General features: G+C 42.5%; 1 long non-coding RNA gene across 5 annotated transcripts in view; it reads right to left on the bottom strand.

Annotated features, from left to right (window-relative positions):
• The window catches only part of LOC140724926 (uncharacterized), a 166,167-nt gene that overhangs the window by 124,303 nt on the left and 25,666 nt on the right, over positions 1–16,198 (bottom strand). For 3 of the 5 annotated variants that reach the window (XR_012098219.1, XR_012098220.1, XR_012098221.1), the window contains exon 4: positions 4,535–4,659. This is a non-coding gene — a long non-coding RNA (uncharacterized lncRNA). The remainder of the gene's footprint in view (positions 1–4,534; positions 4,660–16,198) is intronic. The other 2 variants (XR_012098218.1, XR_012098222.1) reach the window with 1 other exon arrangement.

A 16,198-nucleotide genomic window follows, 5' to 3' on the forward strand; every position in this document is an offset into this window, starting at 1 on the left:
GCATGACTTTCTTTTACTTGTCATTATTCCCTAAACAATGCAGTATAACAACTATTTTACATAGCATTTACATTGTATCAGGTATTATAAGTAATCTAGAGATGATTTAAAGTATACGGGAGGACGTGCATAGGTTATCGTGGATCAGGAACGAAAAAAAACTAAGTTCTCTTACTAAGTAAGTCGGAATAGGTACATCCAGTATTATTTAGCGTCAGTTAGTCAAACATTTGTCTTAGAAAATAGAATATATCTTACCTTTCTATGCATATAAAACACTTAAGAAACGTATGTATTTCAATAATTAAACCATTGCGTTGCTTAGTAATAATTGTAGCTTTCATCAGGGCAGGGCCCTTCTCACTTTATCCTTTAAAATTGTTCCGATCGTTGACTGACTGTAGCCTAACGCTTTTCCAATGACTGATGGTGTTTCACCTCTTTCCAATCGCTTTATTATTTCCACTATATTTTCAATCGTGATCGTGATTATTTTCGTGAACAGAAACCAGATTCAGAGCTCTGCCGGGTCCTAAAGACCACCACTCTGAGACAGGTTAAATAAGGTCCAGGGTTCCGCTGTGTCCTAAAGGTTAAATAAGGGACTTGAGCATCTGCATTTTTGGTATCCGCAAGGGGTCCCTGAACCAATCCCTCATGGATCAGGAGGGCCGACTGTAGTTTGATATTAAATGTACTTCGAATCTTTGAACATGTACATGACAATCCGACCAATAAAAATACTCATTCAGAGTATAGGTGTGAGGCATCTAGTTGATCATTCAACAATCTCAGGTATATAGCTGTTTCCACCAATTTGTCATGATGATTTGGAACATGGCATGTTGGAACAGCAGAAAAAACTTCAAAAATTATAGGAGACAAATGTAACACATCTTTCTCCCTCATCTGCTAAATTAGTATTTTGGTATTAGTATTAGGGATAAAGGACCTAAGCCCTTATATATCAAGTTGTTTCTGTGAATACCTATTACTGAATTAATCTAGCCTTGGGTGTCTATTTTGGTGTAAAGGGGAAAAGAGTCTGTATCAGAGAGTGGGACAGTTTTCTGCTCCTGGGACTTGTAACAATATTTGCTTAATACAGAGTTTAAATAGATAGACCATTTGCTTTCTTTATATTCTTTGTAGCTAATAAATTCAAACTTTTTGTCACCAACATAAATGTGTTTAGGCATAATGTTGATATTGTATAGTAAAATTATCACAGGCAAATTCATTCAATATGTCAGATCAGATATAGTAACACATACAATGCTCAGCCCCTACTAACAATCTTCTAGTAATCACTACCAAGAGCATGCAAAATTATATAAGAGGTAGCAACACACAAAGTGAGTCAGATCTTTTTTTCCGGAGTATCTTTTCTCTATAGAAAATAGTCCTAGAAAAAAGTTCTAAAAGAAATGGGTTTGGAAAGAGGAAATTATACAGACAATAAAGACAGAGTACTGGAAAAAGGAATTCAGTGGAAAAATGGCTAAGATGATTCAACTATATTGGAAAATCCCACAGTGCTAATGATCAAGCTTTTTTTATTTTGCTTCATACTGCTTTCTACATGTGCTGACAATATGAAAATATATCAAGTTTAAGTGCATTGTCATCTGACTGCAAATATATACAGCCAAACAAAACAACATTCCTCTGAACCATGGTGCATTCAGAAAACATATCACACACAGCGCATAAACTGAAATATTACCATAAACGCGTCAATAAAATACAATTCAAAATGCATGTAGTGAGCAGCACAGGTGAGCTATAAACCCTCCGGTAAGTTTGCGGTGCATGCAGATGTAGTGGCTTCTTGGGAGCCAAAGGTGTATTTTTTTCCTGTGTTAAATGTGTTTTTTATAATCACAAGACAATTCTGGACTCCAGGTACTTTGGGTACCTCATCAATGAGCTGCTCGTTTATCAGAATAGCTGAACGGGGTGTCAGAGGTGCCAACCGGCATGTCAGAGAAGGAGCCAGCTGGTGTGTTGGAGGAGCCAAATTGGGTTCAGAGGAGCTGACCTGGCTGCAGACTGTGTTGCTTCCTGCTACTCAAAGACATTGGAGTTGGTGCGTGAAGTCAGCGTGCAATGTAACCATGGGTGATTGTCATGGACATTTCTCTTACAAGAGCCTGTTGGACTTTGATAATGTAAAATGTTGAAGGCCTGTTTTCCTTATCTGGTGATGTGACAGGTGGAGGGACAGCTGTGCAGCCTCAGTTGTAGTGAGGACTAGGCCTCAAGCCATGGGGTTGCCTGATGTTGCAGTCCAGGAGAGGAGGCCCGCGAGGCAGTTTAGCATGGTGTCCGTGCTTGGTTGAAGGCTGGTCTCTCCCATTAGTGCTGGCCTCCGGTGTTCGATCGGTGGAATGCCAGGCTGGATTGCTGGAAAGAGTACCATCAATTTGTGGGACGTCACTCAAAATTTTGTGCTACATGTGTTTTTTTTTGCATGACTGTTTTTCTCTTGCTAATTTGAATGTGTTGTGTCTACTTTGCACCTTGGCCTCAGAGGAACGCTGATTCTTTCAGCTGTATCCATGTATGGTTGAATAATAATTAAACTTAATTTGATTTTAAACAGTAAACAGCTTGTTGTCCTAGTGACAAGACCTTGATAATGGCAAGGTATTCATTAATCTCACAGCCTGAGGGATGAAGTTGTTAATCAATCTGGCAGTCCTGGTTCTGATGTTCTGTACCTCCTTCCTGATGATAATGGGTCAAAGAGACTGTGGAATGGGGTGGTACAGATACTCAACAATGCTCCCAGAAAACGCCACAAATGGAGGGGGGGGGGAAGGAGAACCCAATGATCCTCTTACTAGTTTTTACTATCCTCTGTAGGATCTTGCTATCTGATGCAGCTTCCATTCCATTCAATGATGCAGCCAGATGGGACATTCTTGATAGTTCTCCTGTAGGAAGTTGTTAGAACGAGGGCAGGGGGCCTTAAACAACTCAGTCTTCCTGATTAATGTGTAAGTGTCGGGTCCAGATTAGATAGCCATTATGTGCACACAAAGAAACTTTGCACTCTTCACTCTCTGCATGTCAGAGCCATTGATGTGCAATGGAGCGTGGTCAACTTCCACCTTTCTTAAGTTCACAATCATCTCTTTTGTCTTGTCCACATTGAGACTCAGGCTGTTGTTCTCACACCATTTGACAAGCCTCTCTAGCTCCTCATTGTTGATGAGGCTATAGTATGATCTGCAGTATCATCAGTGAACCTGGTGATGTGGTTTGAGCAGTGCAGTCGTGAGCAGCAGTGGGTTGAGCACACAGTCCTGAAGGCCCCAGTGTTCAGGGAGATGGAGGTTGAGATTTTGCTGCTGACTTGGACTGACTAGCGTTGTTCTGTCAAGAAGTCCAAGAACCAATTACAGAAAGATGTGTATACTTTTTGCTTTTAAAAATTTCTGAAACAAATTAAGATCACCAAGAATCATCCAGCAGCAACAACTTGTAGATTACAATTGTTATGTATTTAATATTGCAGTAGCATTTGAGTAATATTGTACTTGTATTAAGTATATAAAAATATATATTTTAAGCATTCTTTGTTGTTTTCATAATGCATTGTGGGCTATATGTAAAGGTATGTAAATGGCATTTGTCATTACACTAGGACGTCATACAGGTGCACCTCACTTAAAGTAAAAATGAAGTTAGTCTTGCATTCCCAGCTCAGTATTTTCTGTAATTCATTTTTCAGATTTGGAGTTACAAAACACAACAGCGGTGATGAGAAAATTTTAAGTGAACCCAAGACAACAAGTCCTCTAGTCCACAACCAGCTCCTTCTGTTTTTGCAACATTGAGGGAGAGGTTGTTTTCTTGACACCACTGTGTCAGGGTGATGACTTCTCTGTAGGCTGCCTTGCTATCATTTGAGATAAGGCCAATCAATGTAGTATCATCTGTAAATTTATTTAGCAGATTGGAGCTGTAGGTGGCGACACAGTCATGGGTATACAGAGAGTAAAGGAGGGGGCTTAGGACACAGCCCTGTGGGGAGGGGCTCCTGTGTTGAGAGTCAGAGGGGCAAAAGTGAGGAAGCTCACTCTTACCACTTGCCAGTGATCTGACATTAAGTCCAGGATCCAGCTACACAAGGCAGAGTGAAGGCTGAGGTCTCTGAGCTTCTTGTCAGGCCTGGATGGAACTATGGTGTTGAATGCTGAACTGTAGTCCAAGAACAGCATTCTCACGGGAGCATCCCTCCTCTCTAGATGTGTAAGGACGGTGTGTAGAACTTGTGGCTATTGCATCATCTGTCAATCAGTTGTGTCAGTAGGTGAACTGTAGGGGTCCAGTGTGGGTGGCAGCATGTTGCAGATGTAGTCCCTGACCAGCCTCTCAAAGCATTTGTTTATTATTGGGTTATGCAGACAATAATTTTCTGTCCATTGCCAGCCATTTATAACTAAGTTAAAATTAAAATGGATTCAATGGTTCCATAGTATAATTACTATACTAACTTACCTCAGGAACAATATACAGTATTTACCTTACAAACTCACCCAACTTGTTGAGATCGAAAATTGGAGGATCAGCTGTTTTCAATGAATTCATTAGAGTAAATAATCCTCTCTCTGTAAGGTCCAACAGTATGGTAGATTTTCAACAGACCACCTAAAGATAAGGCAAAAGAGCATTCAAGACAAGTCTGGGAAATGATAATAGAGAAGCACAAATCTGGGGAAGGATACAAGACCATCTCAAAGGCACTGAACATACCTCAGAACTCAATAGTCCATTGTGAAAAAGTGAAAAAATATATGAAACCACAGCCACACTGCCTGGGTAATGCTGCCAAACTTAGTGGCTGGAGAAGAAAGACACTTGTAAGAAAATCTACCGTGATGGCAACAATCACTCTGAACAAACTGCAGACATCAGTGGCTGGAGATGAAGTTCATGGTTCCACAATCTCTAAGGCCTTGCACAAAAAGGGAATTTATGGAAGAGTGGCTAGGAAGAAGCCCTGGCTTTAAAAAAAAAAGCATATTGTTGCCCATGAATACTTGGCCAAACACCACTTGGAAGATACTGTAAAAATGTGGAAGAAGGTCTTGTGGTCAGATGACACTGATGTGGCATGTTGCTGTCCACCACCACCACGCACCAACTACTGTAACCTGGTACAGCCTGAGCAATTTTGCAAAGCAAAATGGGCAAACCTTGCTCTATTACATTGTCCAAAGCTAACTGAGACTTATCCATAAAGACCATTGGCTGCAATAGCTTCAAGAGGTGGTTCAATTAAGTACTAAGCAAAGGGGGATACTTTTGAACTGCTGACATGTCAATTTTTGAATGTTTAGTTTTTCATGCTTTACAATTGTCCGTGTTTTGGGGCTCTACTGTGAAAAAGGAGCATGTGATTCACTAATAAAAATTCTCAGTTAAATTCATCATAATCCCTGGTCGTAATACTCATATATCTGAACAAAGGTTTGGGGCTGAATACTTTTCCTTAGATAGGAGCCCAAGATTGCTCACAATATTCCAAATGCATTCTGAGCAATGTCTTATAAAGCCTCAACTTTCTTGCTTTTATATTCCAGTCCTTTTGAAATTAATGTTAATATTGCATGTTCCTTCTTTACTATTGACTCAACCTGTACACTAACCTTGAGAGAATCCTGAACAAAGATTCCCAAGTCCCTTTTGCGCTTTTGACTTCTGAATTTTCTCCCCATTTATGAAATAGTCTACAACTTTATCCTTCCTATCAGAGTGCATAAACCCCAAACTTGCCTAAACTGTATTTCATCTTTGCCCACTGTCTCAACCTATCCAATTTCTTCTGCAGACTCCGTGTCTGCCTCACTACCTATTCCTCCATATACTGTATCTTGGTACCATCTGCAATCTTGGCCATGGTGTTATCAGTTCCTGCATCTGGAACATTACTGTATGAAACCACTTTGGTTTCCTCAGCTGCGTAAGTTGAGGGAAGACAACCTCTAGCCCTGCCAAACTCGTGAGATTGAGGCGCCCTTGATCCCATCCCAAACCTCGGTTTGTGTGGATGCTATGTCATTGGCTACCCTGTCAGAAGTTAATGCCACAAAATAACAGACAGTACACTGCATACAATTGAAGGAATTATATTTATGAATCTTAAGAGGTTAGTAAAAAATAACAAAAGGGCCCATTCTAATTAAACAGTCAAATATGCACAAATTGGAGCTCATCTTGAACTTCTCTGTCACTCAGATGCCGGGTCCTCAGTCAACATGAAAGCACACACCACCTTCTGAACATCGTTCGCAATCAGCCCCAAGCCCAGCTTTATCGTCCCTCACCAAGAAAACCTCCCGCTAATTGGATGGCACACATTCCACATCATCCCTGATCTTCAACAATAACCCAAACAGGCTGAAAGCAGAACAGACAACTCTTACAGAGCTGCTAAACGGAATACCTACAGCATAACAGAAAAGATGTGAACCCCCCCCCCACCACCACCACCACAAAAGTCATGTCTTCATGACTTTGAAATGATTTGTCATCCTGTCATTAATAACACTGTTTTCAAAGGAATTTTGTGATGTCAGAACCTCCAATCCATTTGTAGATGGTAGTGACATATCTCACTAGGGGGATGTTTCCCCAGTGCTACATAGACCAGTCTATCTGGGGGTCTCCTGACACTTTATCCCATCATCTACATCTTCAGTTTCAGACATTCCTTGGGATACTTCTGGTCCATATGGTGAGGCCTTCCCCGGTCTATCACTCATGCCTTCCTGCAACTCGGATCCCTCTGCCACTTGGCTGAACTCAGCCTCATCAGTTACTTTAGAGCACAGCCCCCTTCATGGTCCAGCTGCAAACCTGCCTGAGCACTGCTAATTCCCCCCACTTCATCTGCCTCAGCGTGAGAAAGGTTGGGAATCTCTCCCTCAATTATTGGGGAGTTGGCGAAAGGCAGCATATACCACACCCCCATTTCCTCATCCTCCAAGTTCGTATCCCATTCAGGGGCGGGCGCCAGTTTAATCCTCCCTGCTGCTGGTCCTTCAGTCTCACCATGTTGCTGCAAAGTCCTCTTCCAAGGTGTAGGGCCCAGGTCAGACTCTGAGTCAACATGCACCTCTTGTCCCAGAGGTAGAATATGGTTCCAATGGAGAATCTTGACAGGCCCACTCCCATTCTCTGGTTTCACTCGGAAAACTGGTATGTTTGGCATCTGACTCTCCACTACATAGGGCAGAGCCGTCCAGCAGTCAGCCAACTTGTGCTTGCCAGGTAGCCCCAAATTCTTCACAAGGATTTGGTCTCCAGGCATGAGTTGGGAGAAACTGACCTTTTGATCATACCTCCTCTCATTTCCTTAATTTTGCTTGATAGCCGAGGGGTCACAGTTTAGGGATAAAGGGGAAGCATTTTAGGACCGAGATGAGGAAAAACTTCTTCACACAGAGAGTGGTGAATCTGTGGAATTCTCTGCCGCAGGAAACAGTTGAGGCTGGTTCATTGGCTATATTTAAGAGGAAGTTAGATATGGCCCTTGTGGCTAAAGTGATCAGGGGGTATGGAGAGAAAGCAGGTACAGGGTTTTGAGTTGGATGATCAGCCATGATCATACTGAATGGCGGTGCAGCCTCGAAGGGACAAATGGCCTACTCCTGCACCTATTTTCTATGTTTCTATGTTTCTACCTCAGCTAATACATAAGCCTTTTTCAGCCCCCTTCTCATATCAGACACATACTTCAGATAAGTCTTCTCTTTATCAGCCTCACTCATCAGTATCTGATAATACACACTGCTCAAGTCCAGCACACTGAACCAGGTCACACCATTCAAGCAGGCCAGCACATCCTCAATTCTCAGGACTGTACGCCTGTTCAGAATCCAATAGTCCACACACATCCATACCTTCCCATTGTTCGTCCTGGCCTCTACTATTCAAGATGTGTAAGGGCTTCTAGACTTAGTGATGATCCCAGTTTCCTTCAGTTTCCACTGATGCTGCTGAACGTCCTCCACCTCTGCAGATGCCAGTCGCCACAACCTTTCTCTGAATGGGGAGCCCACAGTCACCCAGAGCGTGTGGCAACTGCTCTTGGAACAACTTATACCAACTCATCAGTAGGAAAGACATCTTCCAGCTTCAACATTTTCTCTATCACTTTCTCTTTCTTCTTCCAACCTCCATGTATCGGGGAGCCCCCAAAGTTGAATGACTCGGCAATCATCTTTCTTCTTTTCGGAGAGAGTTTCTTCCCTACTTGTCTCTCAGGGACACTGGACATTACTGTCACCACGAGGAGGTGAGGGTGACCTCCTGCTCCAAAGTGTTCCTGACACTCACTGTCATCCTGGTCACCTGTACAACTAAGGGCTACTGCAGTTCGGGCCTCACCAGTGCCCCAGCAGGTAAGCCTGACTCCTCTTCATGGTCTTCCGGAGCATCCACCAAGAGGGCCTCAGCCTCATGCATTCTGGGAAAATTGGGGCTTCCCATCACTCTAACCACTTCCCCAGGCTGTAACACGACTTGTTTTGACTGGGTGAACCACACAGTCCCTCATTTATGCTCATCATCCAGCCCAGTGCGGCCACGCACTTCCTCAAAAGCAGCTCGGAACACAGGGTGAATGGACAATGTTTTCAGAAAGCTCTCTCCAACTTTCTCCTTGCAGGCTCCCATGAGCCTCCTCACAATAGGGGTATTCATCCCCAGGAGAATTGAAGCTTCGTCCCTCTCGACCGGGTCTGGACAAACCAACACTAATGTATCAAGGACCTCAGCTACTCCCACATCAGCCTCCAAAAACTCCAGCTTCAATGACAAGCAGCCATCATACAAATATTCATCTGTACAAAGACCCCAGATCTCTAGCACACTGAGTGGCATCAATGGTAAATGTGTCAAATTGTGGGTAAATTAATGGAAAGTATTCTTAGAGATGGTATATATAATTATCTGGATAGACAGGGTCTGATTAGGAGCAGTCAACATGGATTTGTGCGTGGAAGGTCATGTTTGACAAACCTTATTGACTTTTTTGAAGAGGTTACTAGGAAAGTTGACAAGGGTAAAGCAGTGGATGTTATCTATATGGATTTCAGTAAGGCCTTTGACAAGGTTCCACACAGAAGGTTAGTTAGGAAGGTTCAATCGTTACGTTTTAATATTGAAGTAGTAAAATGGATTCAACAGTGGCTAGATGGGAGATACCAGAGAGTAGTGGTGGATAACTGTTTGTCAGGTTGGAGGCCGGTGACTAGTGGTGTGCCTCAGGAACCTGTACTGGGTCCAATGTTGTTTGTCATATACATTAATGATCTGGATGATGGGGTGGTAAATTGGATTAGTAAGTATGCAGATGATACTAAGATAGGTGGCGTTGTGGATAATGAAGTATGTTTTCAAAGCTTGCAGAGAGATTTAGACCAGTTAGAAGAGTGGGCTGAAAAATGGCAGATGGAGTTTAATGCTGATAAGTGTGAGGTGCTACATTTTGGTAGGAATAATCAAAATAGGACAAACATGGTAAATGGTAGGGCATTGAGGAATGCAGTAGAACAGAGTGATCTAGGAATAATGGGGCATAGTTCCCTGAATGTGGAATCTCATGTGGATAGGGTGGTAAAGAAAGCTTTTGGTATGCTGGCCTTTATAAATCAGAGCATTGAGTAAAGGAGTTGGGATGTAATGTTAAAATTGTACAAGGCATTGGTGAGGCCAAATTTGGAGTATTGTGTACAGTTCTGCTCACCGAATTACAGGAAAGGTGTCAACAAATTAGAGAGAGTACAGAGGAGATTTATTAGAATGTTACCTGTGTTTCAGCACCTAAGTTACAGAGAAAGGTTGAACAAGTTAGGTCTTTATTCTTTGGAGCATAGAAGGTTGAGGGAGGACTTGATAGAGGTATTTAAAATTATGAGGGGGATAGATAGAGTTGACGTGGATAGGCTTTTTCCATTGAGAGTAGGGGAGATTCAAACAAGAGGACATGAGTTGAGAGATGGGGGGCAAAAGTTTAGGGGTAACATGAGGGGGAACTTCTTTATTCAGAGAGTGGTAGCTGTGTGGAACGAGCTTCCAGTAGAAGTGGTAGAGGCAGGTTCGATTTTGTCATTTAAAAACAAATTGGATAGGTATATGGACAGGAAAGGAATGGAGGGTTATGGGCTAAGTGCAGGTAGGTGGGACTAGGTGAGAGTAAGCATTCGGCACGGACTCGAAGGGCTGAGATGGCCTGTTTCCGTGCTGTAATTGTTATATGGTTATAAATACTGGTTGTAAAACAAACAGTACAGCAGAGTAACCTGAGAGCCAGTGTCAAGTATGACTCTAGAATAAATACCCTCAGTCCATAGCGATACACTGGAGCTTGGCCCCACTGAGCCTTCAGGACTAGGGTTTTTTGCTTTAGGGTTTTCCTTGATATGTTGCTGGGAACAAGTTCCCTCTGAGAAGCCAGGCCATTAGGTACCTCTCTGCTTAGGTACCCGGGGGCTAACACTCCTGTCTGAAGTGTCCCTCTTCACCACAGTTATAATAGACAATACCAGCTGCTCCCCTTCTCACGGACCCCAGTCTCACTAGCAGTCCTCTGTATAGTCTGTCCCATTAGGGGTCCACCTCCCTATCAGCTCTATCGTATGGGGGGGGAGGGGCTGCACCTGCCGATAACAACCGGGACATCTCAGTCCTAAACTCTGCCACAAACTCCTTCATCACTCCCTGAGGTAGGTTATCAGGGGTCACCTCAGTCAAGGGGACCACTACCAAGGACTGTACCCTGCGGACAGAGGCTTCCCGCACCTTCATCACATTCTCCTCCTCTCTTAATTCTCTGATCAGCTTGACAAACGGGGGAGGGGGCGGGGGGGGCAAGTCTTATGAGACATTTGGAGACCCCAAGCGACCAGGTCTGGTGAATGGTCACCTTTCACTATTTGGTCCATTCTTAACTGATTCACCCCAACAATTTGAATGGCCCCTCTCCACCGCAAGCCATTTAACTGCCTCTCTAGCCAAAAAGTGTAGGCAGAAAGTTTCTCCTCCTCCTGAAATATGTTCTGAAACCCCGTCATAAATTCCAATGGGCTTCCCGTCGTGCCAAACACCTTTTCCAGTGCTTGCATGTGGGCCGCAGAGGCAGCAAAGGGGTTCTGTGTCTTTACGGATCTCACTACGTCAAAAGACGGCCCCTTCAAACTTTCAACCAATTGTTGTCTTTTTTCATCATCGGGGCACTGCCACTCATCCAGCAACTGAGAGGTCCGCTCTGCCCAATTCTCATACTCCTCCTCCCCTTTAGGCTGAGCCTGCGATAGCTGGGACTTTGAACCTGGGCATTGTGCCATTTAATCACCAGGGAGGTAAGGGCTACCAACTCAGAATGCTCAGTTGGTTAGACCTTCTACGTCAGACCATTCCTTCCCCTCGCTCCACAGAAACAAGAGCAACTTGTCTTTAAAATCTCCTCCCCCGACTACAGGAAATTCAGCTTCCGATTCAGTCTTCACTCCCCTCCTCCCAGGAAGTATGGACAACCCACAGCCACCACTCTCCCAGGACCCCCATAGTACCAGGTAGTTCTATTGCAATTATGTCAGTGCTAGTCTGAACTAAAACAAAGTCTTTGTCCACCATTTTATCAAACATCCGCTCCACCCCTGCAACATCCATAACCACGTATCGTACTCATTTAACTGAACAATAGTTTAACACAGACATAAACACACAACCCACTGGATCAATGCTCAGGGCAATCACACTGCATCCAATGAAATTGATCCCGGATGATTCCCCACGATGAAACCACCTTGGTTTCCTCGGATGCGTAAGTCTAGGGAAGACAACCTCTGGCTCTGCCAAACTCGTGAGATTGAGGCACCCTTGATCCCACCCCAAACCTCAGTTTGTCTGGATGCTGTGTCATTGGCTACCCTGTTACAAATTAATGCCATGAAATAACAGACAGTACACTGCATACGATTAAAGGAATTATATTTATGAAGCTTAACTGAAGGATTAGTAAAGAATAACAAAAAGAAAAGGGCTCATTCTAATTAAATAGTCAAATATGCATAAGTTGAAGCTCATCTTGAACTTCTCTGTCACTCACACACTGGGCCCTCGGTCAATGTGAAAGCACACACCACCTTCCAAATGTTGCTCACAATTCATCTCGAACAAACGGGTCTCCCACCGGATCGGATGCTATGAACGGTTCTTCCCAGTGTCTTTTCTCTTCATCTCCCCTAGAACAAAAACCCCAAGCCCAACCTTATTGTCCCTCACCAAGAAAACCTCCCGCTAATTGCACATCCACAGCATTCCACATAATTCCACATCATCCCTCATCTTCAACAGTAACTCAAACAGGCTGACAGCAGAACAGACGACTCTTACAGAGCTGCTAAATGGAATACCTACAGCATAACAGTAAAGATGTGAACCAGGGCATTATATGCAAAAAGTGGAAAATTTTAAAAATTAGTCAAATCTGAACAGTGGGGAAAAAACTACTTGTTTTTCAAACTGAGAAACATGGTTACAGATTCTGAGCATGAAGGCCTGAAAATTATAAACTTCCTGCTTTTGAATGAATCATACTTTAGAAATCCAAACTGAATATAGGATATGAATATAAAATCTTGAATATTTTCCTTGCAGTTGATTCTGCATCTTCTTTAAGGCACACATAAAATGTCTTCCTTACTCACTGAAAAGTTGAAGTATGTTAGCGTGGATTTACTGGCCAGTGATGAAGGATAAAAGCTGGGGTTTCACACCTCCCATGCATAGAGAGTTCTGAATGCCAGTTTCACCTGAGTGTAACTCTTAAGTCACCAGAGCTGGCACTGATTTGTCATGATGTCCAACAGGAAAGTTTAAATATCCTCATATCTCCTGGCATTTTGGCTGTACAATCTGTATTTGAGCCTGCACCAGTTCAACGTGGTGAAAGTCTGTTGAACTTATTGATTTTAATGGAAAGATATGGCCCTGAAGACAACAGCACTTCAAGTAAATTTCCTTTTTATTTTGTTTAAATGATTTTCAATTGTGTGCATGTTTCTAAGATTTTAATTTATGTTTTTATAGCTTAATCATATTTAACTGTATTTATATATAAATAATGTCTGATAGCTTTTGAATATTTATAAATACCATTCAATTTAAACTGCAGTCTTGACAGTCAGTTAGATTCACTCCCTGTTAAGGCAAACCAGGATGGGCAGAATCTGTCTTGTTCAGAGGCCATGTCTGGGTCTCTCCAATCAGCTGGGAGTAAGCATTGAAATGGAAGTCTACTGACACATTACAAGAATCAGCATGCTCCTGGAACAAATGACCAGAAATCTAAGACAGTTCATCAGACCAGTGAAAATAATCAACCTACTAGGTTATAGTAACTTCATTGGACATGTATTAGGAAAGAGGAGTTAGAATGCACGGTAACTATGGGAAAGATTGAAGGGAAGAAAGCAAGAGGAAGGCAAAGACAAATGATGATGGAGACAGCAGCCAGAGAACTGGAAATGAATACCAATGAATTGATCCACTTGACCCGAAACAGGAGTGTGTGGGCCATGGCAGTCAAAACTCAAACTGGGCACGGCACCTGATGATGATGACGACTAGGTTATAATCATTAGACAATTTGACATAGGAGCACAATTAGGCCATTCAGCCCATCAAGTCTGCTCCACCATTTAATCATGGCTGATCTATTTCCCAGTCATAATGAGATGAGGTATAATGCTATTCTCACATAAATGCACTGTTGTGGTTCGAAAAGCAGCGGACCAAAGAATTATTGGTGTTTCTTGAGCCTACTGGACCATTCAATCTGATTATTGCCAATCCACTGTATATCATAGCTCCAATCAATCATCTTTCTTTCATGCTAATTATCTATTTTTAAAAAGTTGCAGTAATAAAGATTGTTTATGAATCCACACTTCAGTCTAAGTTGCTCGTCTGGATAATTTGTCCTTCAGTTTCACTTCCTTTGTGTGGAGAAGCAGACATCATATATTTGGCATGAAGCAAATGGAAAAAGATGCCAGATTCTACGAAACAGGACTGATCAACAGAGCAAGAGTATCACAGAGTAACTTTATTTCCGAACCCAATTAGACACAGACTGTGCCTGCAGAAATTTCTTCCTGAATCAGTGACATAGCAGCAATGAAGTTGAGAAAGTAAACTGTCTGCAGAACTAGATTGTTCAACTTTCAAAATGCTTCCCTGCACTCTTGAATCAACAAACTGTACTACATAACATACATAAATAATACAACAAAAAGACTGCTATTTCATTAATGCTTTTTGTTATATTGTTTATGTATTAGCTAGTGCATAATGTGTGCATTATGCATATGAAAATACACTAAGTATACTTAATTCAGAAAGTCTCTATAGACCTTTTAAGGAAATAATTAGAGACTAAGAATTGTAACAATTAGAGAAACAGGAATATCATTAAATATATGTAAGTGCCACTGGGCTATCATCATTGAGACAGGTTACCACACTCTTCTTGGGCACCAGTACGACTGAAGCCTGCTTGAAGGAGATGGGTACCACACACTACCAGAGCCAGAGGTTGAAGATATCTGTGAATACCCCAGCCAGCTGGTTAGCACAGTCTTCAGTACTCGGCCAGGTACTCTGTCCAGGTACTCTCTTCTGTTCTAGTTCTCCATAATCCTCAACTCCTATATCTATTTCAAATACTTATCTATTTCCATTTCAAATACACATAATGATCTGGTCTTCACCAACTCAGAGCAGAGAGATCCTGAGATTCACTGCCCTCTGTGTTAAGGCAGATGGCCAAATGTTTGTTCTTAAAGCAGCCCATACAGAACCGTGAGGTGTAATTTCAGCAGATAGCTTTCTGGATGATGTACATCTCATTGCCTCAGTAAAGCATCCAGCATAATCAAAGACCAAACCCAACCCGGACATTCTCTCTTCTCCTCTCTCTCAATGGGCAGAAGATAGAAACACCTGAAGTATGTACCACTAGGCTCAAGAACAGCAGACATCCCACCTCTCCCGGAAGTTCCAGGAGTCTCCCACATATTGATAGCAGCTCCCTGACACCTGCAAATTGTATAAAATATCCCGGAAATCAATTTTTTTGAGAGGGAGAGGAAAAGCGAGAGCGAGAGAGAGCATCCTGATTGGTCTCTCTTCGTGCTAAGTAGACCTATCCTGTTTCTCTGTGGGCGGGCTTTACAGCCGACCTCAAAAATAATGACAGTGTTGCTCACTGCACTGTTTGCAACAGTGACTTTTCTATTGCCCATGGTGGGTTAAAATGTAAAAGACATGTTGAGGTGAGTTTGACAGGTGCCATTCGTTCATTCGAGTGGTGAATCTGTGGAATTCTCTGCTACAGGAAACAGTTGAGGCCGGTTCATTGACTATATTTAAGAGGAAGTTAGATATGGCCCTTGTGGCTAAAGGGATCAGGGGGTATGGAGAGAAAGCAGGTACAGGGTTCTGAATTGGATGATCAGCCATGATCATACTGAATGGTGGTGCAGGCTTGAAGGGCCGAATGGCCTACTCCTGCACATATTTTCTATGTTTCTATGTTTCTATTAGCATAGCTAACATTATTTAAACTAGCTGGCTAGCTGCTAAGGAACTACTCTATTGTTGTCCTACGTGATGAGGTCAAACTCCCTGCAGACTTGCTTAAAGTTATAATCGAATAAAAAAAGTCTCCATGATAATATAAGTACATATTTTAATGTCACATTTTCTGCATATACCCAACTTGGTTTACAGATTAGACAAAATCAATAAACAACGTATTACATACACCCTTGGCAGTCGACCGGGGGGGGGGGGCAGGGGTGCTACCTCCCTGAAATGAGTTTTTGCAGGGTGGGATGTCTGTAACAGCTTCTATCCCACTGTCAGGTTCTTGAATGGAGCTTATACTCTCAGATAGACTCTTGGCCTCACAATCTACCTCTTTATGATCCTACACTTTATTGTTCACTTGGTCTGCACTGTTTCAGTAGCTTTTACACTTTATACTGCATCGTTACTATTTTACTTCACCCTGGCTCAATGCATTGTGTAATGATTTGATCTATGCAAACAGAATGCAAGATTAGATTTTCACTGTATCTTGGCACATGTGACAATAACAAACCAATCTAGGTGC

The sequence above is a fragment of the Hemitrygon akajei genome, chromosome 3 (assembly GCF_048418815.1).
Source record: "Hemitrygon akajei chromosome 3, sHemAka1.3, whole genome shotgun sequence".
Classification (NCBI taxonomy): domain Eukaryota; kingdom Metazoa; phylum Chordata; class Chondrichthyes; order Myliobatiformes; family Dasyatidae; genus Hemitrygon; species Hemitrygon akajei.